We start from the raw sequence: 16555 nt of genomic DNA on the forward strand, positions 1-16555 counted from the left end.
ACAATAATATTTATTGGCAACTTTATGCAAATAAACTTTGATGAAATTGACTACATCCTTATGAGACAAACTACCAAAGCTCACTAAAGAAGTAAATAACCTGGGGCTTCCCTGGTGGCGCAGTGGTTGAGAGTCCGCCTGCCGATGCAGGGGACAGGGGTTCGTGCCCTGGTCCGGGAAGATCCCACATGCCGCGGAGCGGCTGGGCCCGTGAGCCATGGCCACTGAGCCTGCGCGTCCAGAGCCTGTGCTCCGCAACGGGAGAGGTCACAACAGTGAGAGGCGCGCGTACCGCAAAAAAAAAAAAAAAAAAAGTAAATAACCTGAATAGCCATATATATATTAAAGAAATTGAATCTCTGGTTAATTGTAAATTCATTTGCTGGGTTAGGTAACAAAAAGATGGAAAGTGCAGTGCTTCATACATTAATAGTAGAGAATAACAGTAGTTTTGTTCTCAAATCTTAGAATTGATTTTTCTTATCCATCAATGTTTGCTGGAAACAAGAAGTAAAGTTTTCCTTATATCTTAATTTGAAAATTATTGCCTGAATACCTTAGGAGTTGCAAAGCATACAAACGACTGTCATCTTAGCTGTTGCCATTACTTGAATTAGAACCAATTAAGTGTGATACTCGTTCTTAAAATAACCAAAGTACATTTGAGAGTAATGCTAATTTATGTGTCTGCTAGCCTCATGAATAAGCACTGTAGATGATTATTAAAAGGGTTATTAGCCCTTTCCTGTATGTTGGCCAAGTTCATAGTAAAGTAACAAAACCTAAGATGGCATAGCTAGTAAGTTCTAGAGTTAGATTTGAATCCAGGTCGGACTCCACAGCCCATAGTTACCACTAAATTATGTTACCTATCATGTTGTATCTGATAACTACTATAAGATGCCATAAAATTATCGTTTGGGATCTTTTCTCAGCGCTACTTTCTAATTACGCTTGAAGTAAACAGTAGGGATTTTTAAAAATCTAAAATATGGCATGTAATATTTTATGAAAAAGAAAATAATGAATACAGTCATTTTACTGTATACTTGTACTTTGAAGGGAACTCTGTTTTGATACACCTAATGAAACAGATTTAGACTTTTTTTTAAAGTAACATGAGGATTTTGGAGGGACAAGTTGGCACAGAAAATCTGTACAAAGACAAAACCATGGAAAGAATAAGAATTTATCCAAGTGGGCAATTAATATGATGGAAGAAACAAATTAGAAGAAAATAAAAAAGGGAAAGAAGGGGTTGTAGGATTATGGACCTGATGGAAGCAGCAGAGACAAGCAGAACGTGCACAATAGGATGTATTTACAATCATCCACTCGCTGCTTCAATCAAATATAGACCTTAATGATACTGTGAAAAGGAAGGTACTTTACATTGGGTTTTAACACAGTCCGTCTACATATTAACATAGATTTAAGTTTGGAGAGAGAGGACATTGGCAAGGCTTGCTTGGTTAGGAACTAGATAAAACTATTCCAGTAGAAATAAATTGAGTCTTACCCTTCATTCTTCTCTTTCTCTTTCCTATCACTGATCATATTTGTCATTTTTCTTTTTAAAAATTTGGGTATCAGAGACTAGACAGACATTTTCTAACATGGTGTTTCCCCAAATGGGATACACACAACTCATGGGATGTGCGAGACTATGCATTGATGTGAGAAAGAGAATAAATTTAAACATTTATTTTCATGTTTAATAAAAATTAATTCAATTTTGCTAATGTTTAAGGTACAGACAGTGGGGTTTTCCCTTATTTGGTGGCTACCAAGTGATCACATAGAATTGTTGGTAACTAAGGTATCCTGAGGGGAAAGTGGGAGTTCTGCCCTCCAAAGGGGAGAACAAAGGGACTATTCAGTGGATTGCTACAGATTGTACTTTATATGTACTTGGTTCTTGGAATTTATTATCTACTAGTTTTACTAAACTAAACTTCGTGAAGTGGGTAAGTGCCTTAAAAAGATTTTTTACAAAGAAGCTGCTAATAGTGATATACATGAACAAGCAAACAAGAAGAAAATAAGTTATGAACTCTTCATCAGCAACATTACCAGGTAAATTACAATGAGCTAACCATGAAAAAAAAGTCAACCAAAAAAAAAAAAGATCAAAATATGGATTGGACCCTCTGTTAGTACAATAAACCTTGCCCTAAGAGTATATAAATCTGATATATTAACTAATGATGGCATGTAGTCCTTTTTAAAAAACATTTATTTGGCTACTCGGGTCTTAGCTGAGGCACGCGGGATCTTCGTTATCACGTGTGGGATGTTTGTTGCAGCATGCAGGATCTTTACTTGTGGCATGTGGAATCTTTAGTTGCTGGCATGCTGGCTCTTGGTTGTGGCATGTGGGATGTAGTTCCCTGACCAGGAATCGAACCCGGGCCCCCTGCATTGGGAGTGCAGAGTCTTAACCTCTGGACCACCAGGGAAGTCCCCATGTAGTCTTTATGATTAGGAAAACATTTAAAATTATGTTTGACAAAAATTACTAAAATTGGTGACTTCCCTGGTGGTCCACCTGTTAAGGCTCTGTGCTTCCACTGCAGGGGGTCTGGGTTCCGTCCCTGGTCTGAGAACTACGATCCCACATGCCGTGCGGTAAGGCCAAAAAAATTACTAAAATTGACTGTAGTGATGGTACACATATCTGTGAATATAATAATAACCCCTGAATTAAACACTTTAAAAAATTGTGTTTAATCTTTGTGTTACCCTTAATTTCTATATTTGTGTATTCTTAATGTCGATGATAATATTTACATATTACATATAAAATGTTAAGACAAAGATGGAGATTTAATGTACTTTCTCCTCAGAGTATTCAGCTGTCATTAAAAAATAGCATTCAGAGGACTCATCAGATTTTTAAAGTTTTTATTTTTTTAATGTATAGTTAATTATATAAAACCCGGGTAGTTTAGCAACAAAAATTAAATGTTATTTCATGATGGTCTCTCACTCAGTTGGCAACATGAGTTTCAAAATTTGATATAATCCTCATGGGTCCTCAGAATCTCTAGAATTTCAAGGTATTCAAATTAAACAGCTATACTATTGAGAGTAGAATCGTCCACTTGAGTCCTAATTTACCTCAATATCAGTTAGCAGAGAGAAATGGGGTGGTTTTTTTGCTTTTGTTTTTATTTTTATTTTGGGTCAGAAAATCAGCTTCAGGAACTCAAAAACTAGACCACACAATGGAAATTACATTGCCTGCCAATAATTATATTAAAAAGGATCTATTGCAGAGTGTTATTTTAACACATTATGTTATATATAAAATATATATTATATACTTTATTTTTATATAGTATTACATTTATCATATATTATAAATATAATATTCAAAATGCTTAACTCATTAAATTATTAAATGCAATATATTGTATTAGATTGAGTTAACTTTGACACATAGAACAATTTAAAACTGGCTTTAGCTATTTAAAAACGACAACAACAAAGTTCCTTGTCTCAAGGTCTGTATATTTTTCTGTTGAATCTCACATTAAAAAAAAAAAACTCTTGAAATGTGGCCCCAAGTTACAAAACTACCTAAAAAGGATTGCTAAAGACTTATATTTCTGGAAATCCATTGCAAAATAAGAACATTAAGTATATTTAAGATGTAAATCAGAAGATTTTGTGCCATTTGGAAAAGTCATATATTTTCATTTTGTGTTTTAAAACTGAAAGAATAATTCTTAATAATGTTCCAAAGAGTGCCCTGCAAAGCAAATTATGACTAGAAAGAAATCTTTTACGTTTAGATTTTTGCCAGAGTATTTGTAAATTATTAATTAAATCTCATTATAAATAAAGCATTTAATACCCCATGCAAATGTCCCACCTACTTTAATTTTAATTGCTCATTTCCCAAACTGAATTTGGAAATAATAATAGCATTTAACTTGCCTTTTCCTGCTGACTTGATAATTAACCAAACATCTTTCTAAATGTACTTATTTTAAATACATTGGTCAGACATTTTTACTTATTGTAGAAGAGCAAAGGGATTTTCAAAAAATCTTTGCATTACACATTTGAATGAATGACACAGTTAAGTGAATGTTTTGTGATTATAGCTCTTCTTGTGTTATACGTATGATATATTTTATTTCGTTTATTCTCTTGCTACAAAATTTTGTGGGAAATACTGTTCAGGGACATAGTACTGAAGGCCAACTCTGTGGTTCACAGTAACCATGGCAATAGCTGTCCTAAAAATAAAGAGTCCCTGTATCAGTGCAGATGGAATCATCTTACTGAGGATGAATCAGGTTCACAGGCAGTGGTATCACCTGGACCTGGGAATCCCATGTGATAGTAACATGAGGGTTTAATACAGATAGAAAAGTTTAAAATTAGATCTTATATTTAGACCAGGATTTCTAGTGAAACATAATTAAAAATTAAAACCGTATCTGTAGATGCTAAATAAGTTCCAACAAGGAAACATGTCACAATTCATGTATTTAACAATACAGGGAGACTTCCCTGGTGGTCCAGTGGGTAAGACTCCGCACTCCCAATGCAGGGGGCCCGGGTTCAATCCCTGGTCGGGGAACTAGATCCCACACGCGTGCCGCAATTAAAGATCTCGCATGCCACAACTAAACATGCTGCAACGATGATCCCGCATGCTGCAACTAAGACCTGGTACAGCCAAAATAAATATAATAAATAAATAAATAAATATTAAAAAAAAAACAATACAGAGATTAAACTCAAGGTATTAATTCCTTCATTCATGGCTTATAAATGCTCCCTTATATTTGGCCTGGGTTTATCAGCAATTATAATTCTAATAAATCAATTTATACATTTATAAGTAAATGAAAGAAATTTTTTACAGCCTTAAACCCTAAACATATTTCTATTATAGCACTAATCATAATGCGTCTTAATTATTCACTCAGTGTCTGACTCCCTCATTAGATTATGGCCTCCTTGAAGACAGGGACTGTACCTTTGTGATAGGTGTTTAGGCAGTGTCTGTTGAATGAATGAATTCAGAATTAAAGATCTAGGGCTTCCCTGGTGGCACAGTCGTTAAGAATCCGCCTGCCAATTCAGGGGACACAGGTTCCAGCCCTGGTCCGGGAAGATCCCACATGCCGGGGAGCAACTAAGCCCGTGCGCCACAGCTACTGAGCCTGTGCTCTAGAGCCCATGGGCCACAGCTACTGAGCCTGCGCGCCATAACTACTGAAGCCAATGTGCCTAGAGCCTGTGCTCTGCAACAAGAGAAGCCACCACAATGAGAAGCCCGCGCATCGCACCGAAGAGTAGGCCCCACACGCTGCAACTAGAGAAAGCAACGAAGACCCAACGCAGTAAAAAATAAATGAATAAAATAAATAAATGTATTTTAAAAAGTTTATATTAAAGAAACAAAATTAGAGATCTAAATATACAAGTGAGGTAATAGAAATGATTAGTCACAGATTAACACCTTATCTATGAATCAATAAAGGGTTAGTGGGAATGAAGGATTGGAGAGGGTCACATGTTTTCCAATGTCTAAGAGGCTTCATTGGTTCCAATTGCCTACAAGAAAACAGATCATTTACAAAAGGCCTGTGATGGTAACCTGGGCACATATTCCAGGACTGGAAGGCATTTCCCCAATCCCTTGGCGAGGATGTTAGAACTGAGCTATGCCTAAGCTTTCTGACACATGCTATGTAACCTTCCCCTACTTGCTGATGAGTTAGTAATAAAAATACTAACCATCGGAGGTCAAGACTAATTTCTGCTAAATGCAACCAACCAATTACCCTATGGCTGTTGCATGCAATAAATATTTCTCATTCAATACATTGGTCATTTTTTGTTTTGTTTTCTCAAGATTACAAGGAACATAACCCCTACATGCAAATAAGGCATGCTTGCCCAACCTTCCTCCAAAGTCCAAGTCAAGAAGCTTCAGGGCGTTACAACTAGAAAGGAGACATCTCAGCTCCTTTTCTTCGAATTTTATTCATTCACTTAAATATTTAGTGAGCACCTTCTAGGTACCAGGGATCTTTATGGCACAAAGTATACATCAATGAATAAAACAGACGAATTTCTCTCCTCTTGGTACTTACATACGGGTGCAGGATTATCATTACTAACAGTGGGTCTATTCTCTACCTGGCAGGCACGAGAGACATTTTGTCCACATGCAGTATATTTTGCCAACCAAACTTTTTTTTTCCTAAGACTATAAATCTGATATTGCAGTTTGTCAGTGAGTCTTGATTCTTGATAATGATCTTTCCCTCCTATAAATTGCTCAGAACTTTGTACCCTCCTAGTAAAATATATCTTGCCTTACCTTGTAACTCAGTTATTTTTATACTTGCTTTGTTCTCTAGCAGGATTTAAATTCTTGAAAATCTTACCTTATTTATTCTTTTATCTCCTACAGAGTGCCTTACACATGATAAATGTTCAACAAGTGTTTAATTTGGACTGAATTCTGGTTTTTAAAATGGAGGCATAGTTCACACAACATTACATTAGTTTCAGGTGTACAACACAATGATTTGATATTTGTATATATTGTGAAGTGATAACCACAGTGTCTAGTTTATATCCATCATCATACATAGACACAGAATTTTTTTTCTTATGATGAGAACGTTTAAGATTTACTCTCTTGTGGATTCCCCTGGTGGTGCAGTGGTTAAGACTGTGCTCCCAATGCAGGAGCCTGGGTTTGATCCCTGGTCAGGCAACTAGATCCCACATGCATGCCGCAACTAAAAATACACATGCCACAATTAAGGGGCTGGCGAGCTGCAACTAAGGAGCCTGCATGCCGCAACTAAGACCCACTGCAACTAAATAAATTAAATAAATAAATAAATATTTTAAAAAAATGTACTCTTAGCAGCTTTCAGATATACAATACAGTATTACTAACTCTAGTCATCATGCTGTACACCACATCTCCATGACTTATTTATTTGATAACTGGAAGTTTGTACTTTTGATCCCCTTCAGCCATTCTCCCCCATCCCCCCACCCTTTGCCTCTGGCAACCACCAATCTCTTCTCTGTATCTATGAGCTTGGCTCGTTTGTTTTTCTTTATTTTTTTCCTTTTTGGATTGCACATGTAAGTGAGATCACATGGTATTTGTCTTTCTCTGTCTCACTTATTTCACTTAGCGTAAAACCCTCAAGATCCATTTCTATTGTCACAAATGGCAAGATTTCATTCCTTTTTTATGACTGAATAATGTTCCATTGTACATATACATACCACATTTTCTTTATTTATTCATCTGTCAATGGACACATATTATTTCTATATCTTGGCTATTGCAAATAATGCTGCAATGAACATGGGGGTGCAGGTATCTTTTCAAGTTAGTGTTTTTGTTTTCTTCGGATAAATACCCAGAAGTAGAATTGCTAGATGATAGAGTATTTCTATTTAAAAAATTTTGAGGAGCCTCCACACTGTTTTCCATAGTGGCTGCACCAGTTTACATGCCCACCATCTGTGTAAGAGAGTTCCCTTTTCTCTCCATCCTTGACAACACTTGTTATTTCTTGTTTTTTTGTTTGTTTGTTTTTGATAATAGCCATTCTAACAAGTGTGAGGTGGTATCTCATTGTCTGATTTTCGTTCCCCTGATGATTAGTGATGTTGAGTATCTTTTCATGAACCTGTGGGCCATCTGTATGACTTCTTTGAAAAAACGTCTATTCATTATTTCTGTTTTTTAACAAAGACTTTATCACAATTCTTATAATGAGTATAATTCTCATTTAAACTACTTATACACAATTACACTACTTTTCTTTCACAGTGCTTTGTGGAAAGGAAACCTCAATAAATATTTGCTGAACAGAATTGAACATGTTTAAAGTAATTTTACTTACTTAAAAAATCTTAAATCAGTTCTTATGAGGACTGTAAATTCCTCTTCTGCCTAACCACCTAAAATCAATCCTTTAAAAAGGAAATGAAAGAGTAACTGAGGAAATAAAAACATAACCATCAGATTTTTTTAAATTGGAGTATGGTTGCTTTATAATGTTGTGTTAGTTTCTCCTGTACAACAAAGTGAATCAGCTATATGTATGCATATATCCCCTCCTTCTTGGACCTCCCTCCCACCCACCTAGGTCACCACAGAGCACCGAGCTGAGCTCCCTGGGCTATACAGAAGGTTCCCACTAGCTATCTGTTTTATACATGGTAGTGTATATATGTCAATCCCAATCTCCCAATTCATCCCAATTCCCCTTCCCCCTCCCCCCGCTGTGTCCACACATCCGTTCTCTACATCTGCATCTCTATTCCTGCCCTGCAAATAGGTTCATCTGTACCAATTTTCCTAGATTCCACATATATATGTCAATATATATTTGTTTTTCTCTTTCTGACTTACTTCACTCTGTATGACAGACTCTAGGTCCATCCACGTCTCTACAAATGACCCGATTTCATTCCTTTTTAGGGCTGAGTAATATTCCTTTGTATATATGTGCCACATCTTCTTTATCCATTCATCTGTCGATGGACACTTAGGTTGCTTCCATGTTCTAGCTATTGTAAATAGAGCTGCAATAAGCATTGTGGTACATGACTCTTTTTGAATTATGGTTTTCTCAGGGTATATGCCCAGTAGCGGGATTGCTAGGTCATATGGTAGTTCTATTTTTAGGTTTTAAGGAACCTCCATACTGTTCTCCATAGTGGCTGTATCAATTTACATTCCCACCAACAGTGCAAGAGGGTTCCCTTTTCTCCACACCCTCTCCAGCATTTATTGTTTGTAGATTTTTTTGATGACGGCCATTCTGACCAGTGTGAGGTGATACCTCATTGTAGTTTTGATTTGCATTTCTCTAATAATTTGCTAATTCTCTAATTTAAAATAATAATTTTAGAGAAATGATTTGCATTTCTCTAAAATTTTTACATTGATCTCCTCTCTTTTTTTTAAATCTACTTAAGCATTTACCATACTTGCTTCATATATTACATCATTTCTTCCCCTGTTCCATTATCCTTCAAAGTCAATTGATTATTCTTGCTAAGTTATAATAAAGACCATAATAAAGTGTATAATTCCGAAGAGTTACAAAAGCTAAAATAATGAAGTGGCCTACATTTGCAGATATGTAGTGGGTTTACGTGGCAGTCTGGGCTACGTGAGAGGTGGCCTGAGTATGTCAATCATAGAGTGGGGCTGACCTGGTCATGTAGATTAATAGGAAGCATTCTTGTCTGTGCTCAAGGTCCTATGGTCACCATAGGCCAGAGGAGACACTGAGACATCTGTCTGCTAAGCCATGAACCACAGAGATTTAGCTGCAGTGCCACAAGCATTCCAAAGCTCAACATCTAGCAACTGTTTGAAGCCCCAGGCTGTTTTCTCTGATGTCCCACATTCCTTTTCACTCCCTGTCTTACTTACTGGAACCTAATTCCTGCCACAAATGTAATAAGTCCCATTTCTTCAAGCCCTCAGCACAATGCTTATACTCAATTTACAATTTATCTCACTCTACTTTGCATGACTCTTATCTTGCCTCTAGGTTAACTCCTTGAGACTAAGACTAGGTATTTTCATCTTTATCTTCTCACTACTCCCCTGTCATCCCATTGTAGGTCCAGATGGTCTAGATGTTCACCAAAATAAAAATAAAGTTGTGTTCCAGAACTACTTTGGTTTTATCCTCCTTTGGGACCACTAGAGCTGCACCACCCATTCTGGTTTATTTTAGGGTTGAGCACATAACCCACATATGACTACATAGACATGTAAGCATTGTTTATACAGCAGAAGGGTGTCCACGTGTTTTTAACAAAGAGCAATATGATTAGAAATCCATGTGTCTAGAAGGCTAATTTTTATTTTTATTTATTTTTATTATTTATTTATTTATTTTTGCGATACGCGGGCATCTATCTCACTGTTGTGGCCTCTCCCGCTGCGGAGCACAGGCTCCGGACACGCAGGCTCAGCGGCCATGGCTCACTGGTCTAGCTGCTCCGCGGCATGTGGGATCTTCCTGGACTGGGGCATGAACCCACATCCCCTGCATCGGCAGGCAGACTCTCAACCACTGCGCCACCAGGGAAGCCCAGAAGGCTAATTTTTAAATGACAACTATAGAAGTCAGCACTTCCTAAAATTAATTTTTTCAGTAGTATGAAAGATGTCCAAAAATACTTTCTTCAACTTTATTTTTACAAAAGTGCCCTGCTGTAGAGTTAGTATTTGTGCCAATAACATTAGCAGTTATTGCTCAATTGTGACTGAGGCAGCAAGAATACAGTTATTTCTCATAAGGCATATTTGATGTGAGGATATATTTCAATTCAGGTTCCAAATTTATATGGCAAATGCTACTGAAATTCTCAACTTTCAACTTGAAACTTTCACAGCACCCGGGTGGATCCCAACATTGCCTGCTTAGAATTTGGTCAGATGGTTAGAAAGTTTAAATTAATTCTGTAAATAGTTTTATTGAGATATAATTGACATATAACATTGTATTTGTTTTAGGTGTACAACGTAATGATTTGGTATATGTATATATTACAAAATGATTACCAGAATAAGTTTAGTTAACATCCATCATCTCACATAGTTACACTTTTTTTTTCCTTGTGATGAGAACTTTTAAGACCTATTCCCTTAAAATTTCCTGGAAATTTTTCACAGGAAAACTGGTAGGAATGGTGGGTGGCCTATCTAGTATAGCTCCTGAGGACTGGGGTAGAGGGCATTTACCAAGTCAGGTCTGAAGAGAGTGCTGAAAGCCAGAGGCAGAAAATCCTGTCCAAATGGATTGTGCAATTACAAAGAATGTGTGCATAAATTAAAATTCAAGGGGATTGTCAAGCCAGGCAGGCAAAGAAAATAAATGGTACAATTCTGGACAGTAAATGACAGGCCATCTGAATGAAAGCTGGTAACAGCTGGTATTGCCTGAGGCTGGATCTCACATTTTAGGGCTGATCTGATTCATTTAAAGAGTCCAGAATGGAGCAGACACTAAACTTCATATTCTGGCAAAATTCCAGCGATACTGTGTCTGTAGTTTGGTCAGTTCCAGTCCAAATGGAAAGTTATGGGACAGATTGATCGGTCAGTCATTTCATATCACTGGTTTAAAGCAATTTATCATGTTATTTGGTATTATTTTATCCATCTTTCTTGTACTTGGGTTTCATTGAGTTTCTTTGATCTATGGGTTATAGTTTTTTATCTAATTTGAAGTTTTCAGTCATTTTTTCTTCAAGTGTTTTTTTCTGTCCCCCACACCATTTTTTCAGAGACTCCAGTTACATGTATGTTAGGTTGCTTAAAGTTATATTACAGCTTCCCTGACACTGGGTTTTTTTTTTTATCTGTGTGTTTCATTTTGGATAGTTTCTATTGTTATGCCTTCAGATTCACTAATCTTTTCTTCTTGAGTATGTCATCTGCTGCTAACTTCATGCAATATATTTTTCACCTCAGACATTGTAGTTTGCATCTAGGACTTTAATGTGGGTCTTTTAATCTTTCATATATTGACTTAACATGCTCAATTTTTCCTCTGTCTTCTTGAACATATGGAATAGTATCTGTTTTAATATCCCTGTCTACTACTTCTATGATCTGTGGTATTTCTGAGTCTAATTCTAGTAATTGATTGTTGCCTTCATTATAGATTGTATTTTCCTGGTTCCTTGCATTTTTGTAATTTTCTGATTAAATGCACGACATTGTGAACTTTACCTTGTTGGTGCTGGATATTTTTGTATTCCTATAAATATTTTTGAAATTTGTTCTAGAAATGCAGTTAAATTATTTATAAACAGTTAAATCTTTTTGAGGCTTGCTCTTCAGCTTTGTTATGTAGGACTAGAGTTGCCTTTAGTCTAGGGCTAATTTTCCTCTACTACTCAGAACCATGAATTATAAGATTTTCCATTCTGTCTGGTATGAACTTGAACTATTCTTGTCCTTGTATGAGCTTCAAGAATTGCTTCCTTTGCTCCTTTCAGGTAGTTCTTCTCCAGACTTGTATGGTTTCCTTCCTTGTATGCACTGATTAGTATTCAGCTGAAAACTTGAGGGAGACTCTCGGAAATTCCCTAGAGCAGTCTCTCTGTGCAGATCTCTCACCTCCGAGACTTCACCCTGTGAACTCTAGCCACTGTGGCTCCCTGGACTCTGTCTCCTCAATTTAAAGAGACTACCAGGCTCTCCTTGAGTTCTCTCTCCCTGTGTCATGACCTGGTTTTGTCCATCTGGTTTTTTAGTTGTCTCAGGCAGGAGGGTACTCCAGGCCTTGTTACTACATTTTGCCAGAGAACTTATAAAGTCAACAGAACCACCAGTGGTTGCATGGACTGCATCTGAGCTCCTCCACATCCTGAGATTTACATGGCATTACATTTGCAAAGAACACAGCAGACCTAGAAACTTTATCCATTCATTCAGCAAATATTTAAACACTGATAGAGATGGCTAGCTGTCCACTACAATCTGCCGCCCTTCTATCTTACAGAATTGTCCTTGGGAAGTGGCTGCAAGGCCAGGGACTATGGTTTTCCAGACGCCCCCACCCCCCCACACACACCTTGCTTTTTCAGTGGCCATATGTCTAGTTTTCACCAATGAAATGTGAGTGGAAATGAGGTGTGTCATTTTTAGGGCAAGGATGTTAAGAAGCAGATATGTTTCTTCACACTCTTTCCCCTTCTGCTGACTGAATGCTGAGGATAACAAGTACCCTTGGAATGGTGAGGCCAAAACATGAAAGGAGTCTCAGTCCCTGAAATCACTGCATGGAGGGAAGCTGCCTGCCGGCAACACCTGCATTGATCAGCTAGGTGATGACAAAATAAACTTCCATTGTGTTAAGCTACTGCTATTTGGGGGTTACTATGTTAAAGCAGTGAGTGTTATCCTACTAATACAGGGACCTACTGTGCACCAAGCAGTGTGTTAAATGCTGGATGCTCAATGAGAAACAAAAATATAATGATCCCTAGCTCATGGATCTTAAAGGTTAGTCAAGAAAGATAAACAAGGAAAGAAACATATATATAGTCACACCCTGCAAAGCACCTCCCTAGTTCATGTGTTCCTAGTAGAATACATCTTGCTTTTAATACCCAAACTTCAAAGAATATATTTTCCTTTATACAGTGTTTTAGACTAACATTTTTTTTTTTTTTTTTGGTGCGTTACGCGGGCCTCTCACTGTTGTGGCCTCTCCCCTTGCGGAGCGCAGGCTCCGGACGCACAGGCTCAGCGGCCATGGCTCACGGGCCTAGCCGCTCCGCGGCATGTGGGATCCTCCCAGACCGGGGCACGAACCCGTGTCCCCTGCATCGGCAGGCGGACTCTCAACCACTGCGCCACCAGGGAAGCCCTTGACTAACATTTATATAGGAAATGTTTATACTTGTATCCTTCCCAAAGTCAATACAATATTTTAAAACAAAATGATGTGTGTGAAAAATCTTGTATTGCATTTTGAATACAATTGGTAGGATATCAGAATCACAAATAGATATTTTTCCAATTTTTTATTTTCAAACATTTCAAATATGTAAATCAGAAAGGTTTAAAGAATACACATATATCTTTCACCTAGAGTCACCAATTGATAACATTTGGCCACTTTGTTTCATTTTTCTTGAGACACACACACACACACACACGCACACAAACTTTGCTAAATCATTTGAAAGTAACTTGCAGGCACCGTGATACTTTACCTCTAAATACTTCAGTATTTATCTCCTGTGAACAAGGACATTCTCCTACATAATAAAATTACCACTATTACACCCAAGAAATTTAAAATAAATACACAGTATTATCTAACACACAATCTATGCTAAAATCTCCCCTTTGCCTGTAGCTGATTTTAATTAACTTATTTATTATCTTTTTATCTCCAAAATAACTCCTACTCCCCAATAGGTATAGGTCCTCTCCAGAACTAAACCAATCCCAACTTGATCTATAGATTCAGTGGATTCCCAACCAAAATACCAGAAAATTATTTTATGAATATCAGCAAACTGATTCTAAATTTCATGTGGAGAGGCAAAAGATCCAGAATACTCAACATAATATTGCAGAAGAACAAAGCTGGGGGACTGATGCTACCTGACTTCAAGACTTACTATAAAGCTCCAGTAATGAAGACAGTGCGGTATTGGCAAAAGAGTAGACAAATAGATCAATGGAATGGAATAGAGATCCCAGAAATAGACCCCCCAAAATATAGTCAACTAATCTTTGACAAAGGGACAAAGATAATACAATGGAGCAAAAAATAGTCTCTTTAACAGGTGCTGCTGGAACAGTTGGACATACACATGCCAAAAATTAATACAGACACAAGTCTTACACCTTTCACAAAAATTAACTCAAAGGATCACAGACTTATATATAAAACGTAAAACCATAAAACTCCTGGAAGATAACATCAGAGAAAACCTAAGTGACTTTGGATTTGGCAGTCACTTTTTTTTTTTTTTTTTTTTTGCGGTACACGGGCCTCTCACTGTTGTGGCCTCTCCCATTGCGGAGCACAGGCTCCGGACGCGCAGGCTCATTGGCCATGGCTCACTGGCCCAGTCGCTCCGCGGCATGTGGGATCCTCCCGGACCGGGGCACGAACCCGCGTCCCCTGCATCGGCAGGCAGACTCTCAACCACTGCGCCACCAGGGAAGCCCTGGCAGTCACTTTTTAGATACAACACTAAAGGCACATCTATGAAAGAAATAATTGATAACCTGGACTTCATTAACATTTAAAGACTTCTGCTCTATAAAAGACAATATTAAGAGAATAAGAAGAGAAATCACAGACTGGGAGAAAATATTTCAAAAGACACATATGATAAAGAACTATTATTCAAAATATAAAAAGAAATCTTAAAACCTAACAACAAGGAAACAATCTAATTTTAAAAAGGGCCAAGGATCTTTTTTTAAAAAATACTTAATTTATTTTGGCCACGCAGTTTGCAAAATATTAATTCCCCAGCCAGGGACTGAGCTCGGGCCACAGCAGTGAAAACATGAAAGTACCAAGTCCTAACCGCTGGACTGCCAGAGAATTCCCATAAAAAGGGCCAAAGATCTTAGCAGACATCTCACCAAAGAAGACATACAGATGGAAAATAAGCATATGAAAAGATGCTCCAATATATACAATGGAATAATAAAAAAGAATGAGATAATGCCATTTGCAGCAACATGGATGGACCTAGAGATTATCATGCTAAGTGAAGTAAGTCAGAAAGAGAATGACAAATATCATGTGATATCACTAATATGTGGAATCTAAAATGTGATACAAATGAACTTATTTACAAAACAAAAACAGATTCACGGGCAAAGAAAACAAACTTATGGTTACCAAGTGGGGAAAGGGGTGGGGGAGGATAACTTAGGAGTTTGGGATTAGCAGATACAAACGACTATATATAAAATAGATAAACGGGGACTTCCTTGGTGGTGCAGTGGTTAAGAATCCACCTGCCAATGCTGGGGACATGGGTTCCATCCCTGGTCCGGGAGGATCCCACATGCCGCGGAGCAACTAAGCCCATGCACCACAACTACTGAGCCTGTGCTCTAGAGCCCATGAGCCACAACTACTGAGCCCACGTGCCACAAATACAGAAGCCCGAGCATCTAGAGCCAGTGCTCTGCAACGAAAGAAGCCACCGCAATGAGAAGCCCATGCACCACAACGAAGAGTAGCCCCTGCTCACTGCACTAGAGAAAGCCTGCGCGCAGCAACAAAGACCCAATGCAGCCAAAAATAAAATAAATACATAAATTTATAAGAAAATAAAATAAAATAGATAAACAACAAGGTCCTACTATATAGCACAGGGAACTATATACAATATCCTGTAATAAACCATAATGGAAAAGACTTTTTAAAAAAGAAAAAAAAAGAAAACCTGCTCCACATCATATGTTGGGGAAAATGCAAATTGAAACAATAATACGATACCACTACACACCTATTAGAATGGCCAAAATCTGGAACACTGACAACACCAAATGCTGGTAAGGATGTGGAGCAACAGGAATTCTCATACATTGCTGGTGAAAATGCAAAATGGTACTGATACTTTGAAAGACAGTTCAGGGGTTTCTTAAAAAATTCAACATACTCTTGCCATACCATCCAGCAACTGTGCTCCTTGGTAGTTACCCAAAGAAGTTGAAAACTATGTCCATATAAAAACCTGCACATAGATGTTTATAGCAGCTTTCATAATTGCCAAAACTTGGAAGCAGTCAAGATGTCCTTCAGTAGGTGAATGGATAAACTGTGGTACAACCGGATAATGGAATATTATTCAGTGCTAAAAAGAAATGATCTATTAAGTCATGAAAAGACATGGAAGAACCTTAGATGTAAATTACTAAGTGAAAGAAGCCAATCTGAAAGTGCTACATACTATATGGTTCTAACTGTGTGACGTCATAGAAAGACAATGGAGACAATAAAAAGATCAGTGGTAGTGGTATCTCTGT

Source organism: Mesoplodon bidens, assembly GCF_964165515.1.
Source record: "Mesoplodon bidens genome assembly, chromosome: 8".
Classification (NCBI taxonomy): Eukaryota; Metazoa; Chordata; class Mammalia; order Artiodactyla; family Ziphiidae; genus Mesoplodon; species Mesoplodon bidens.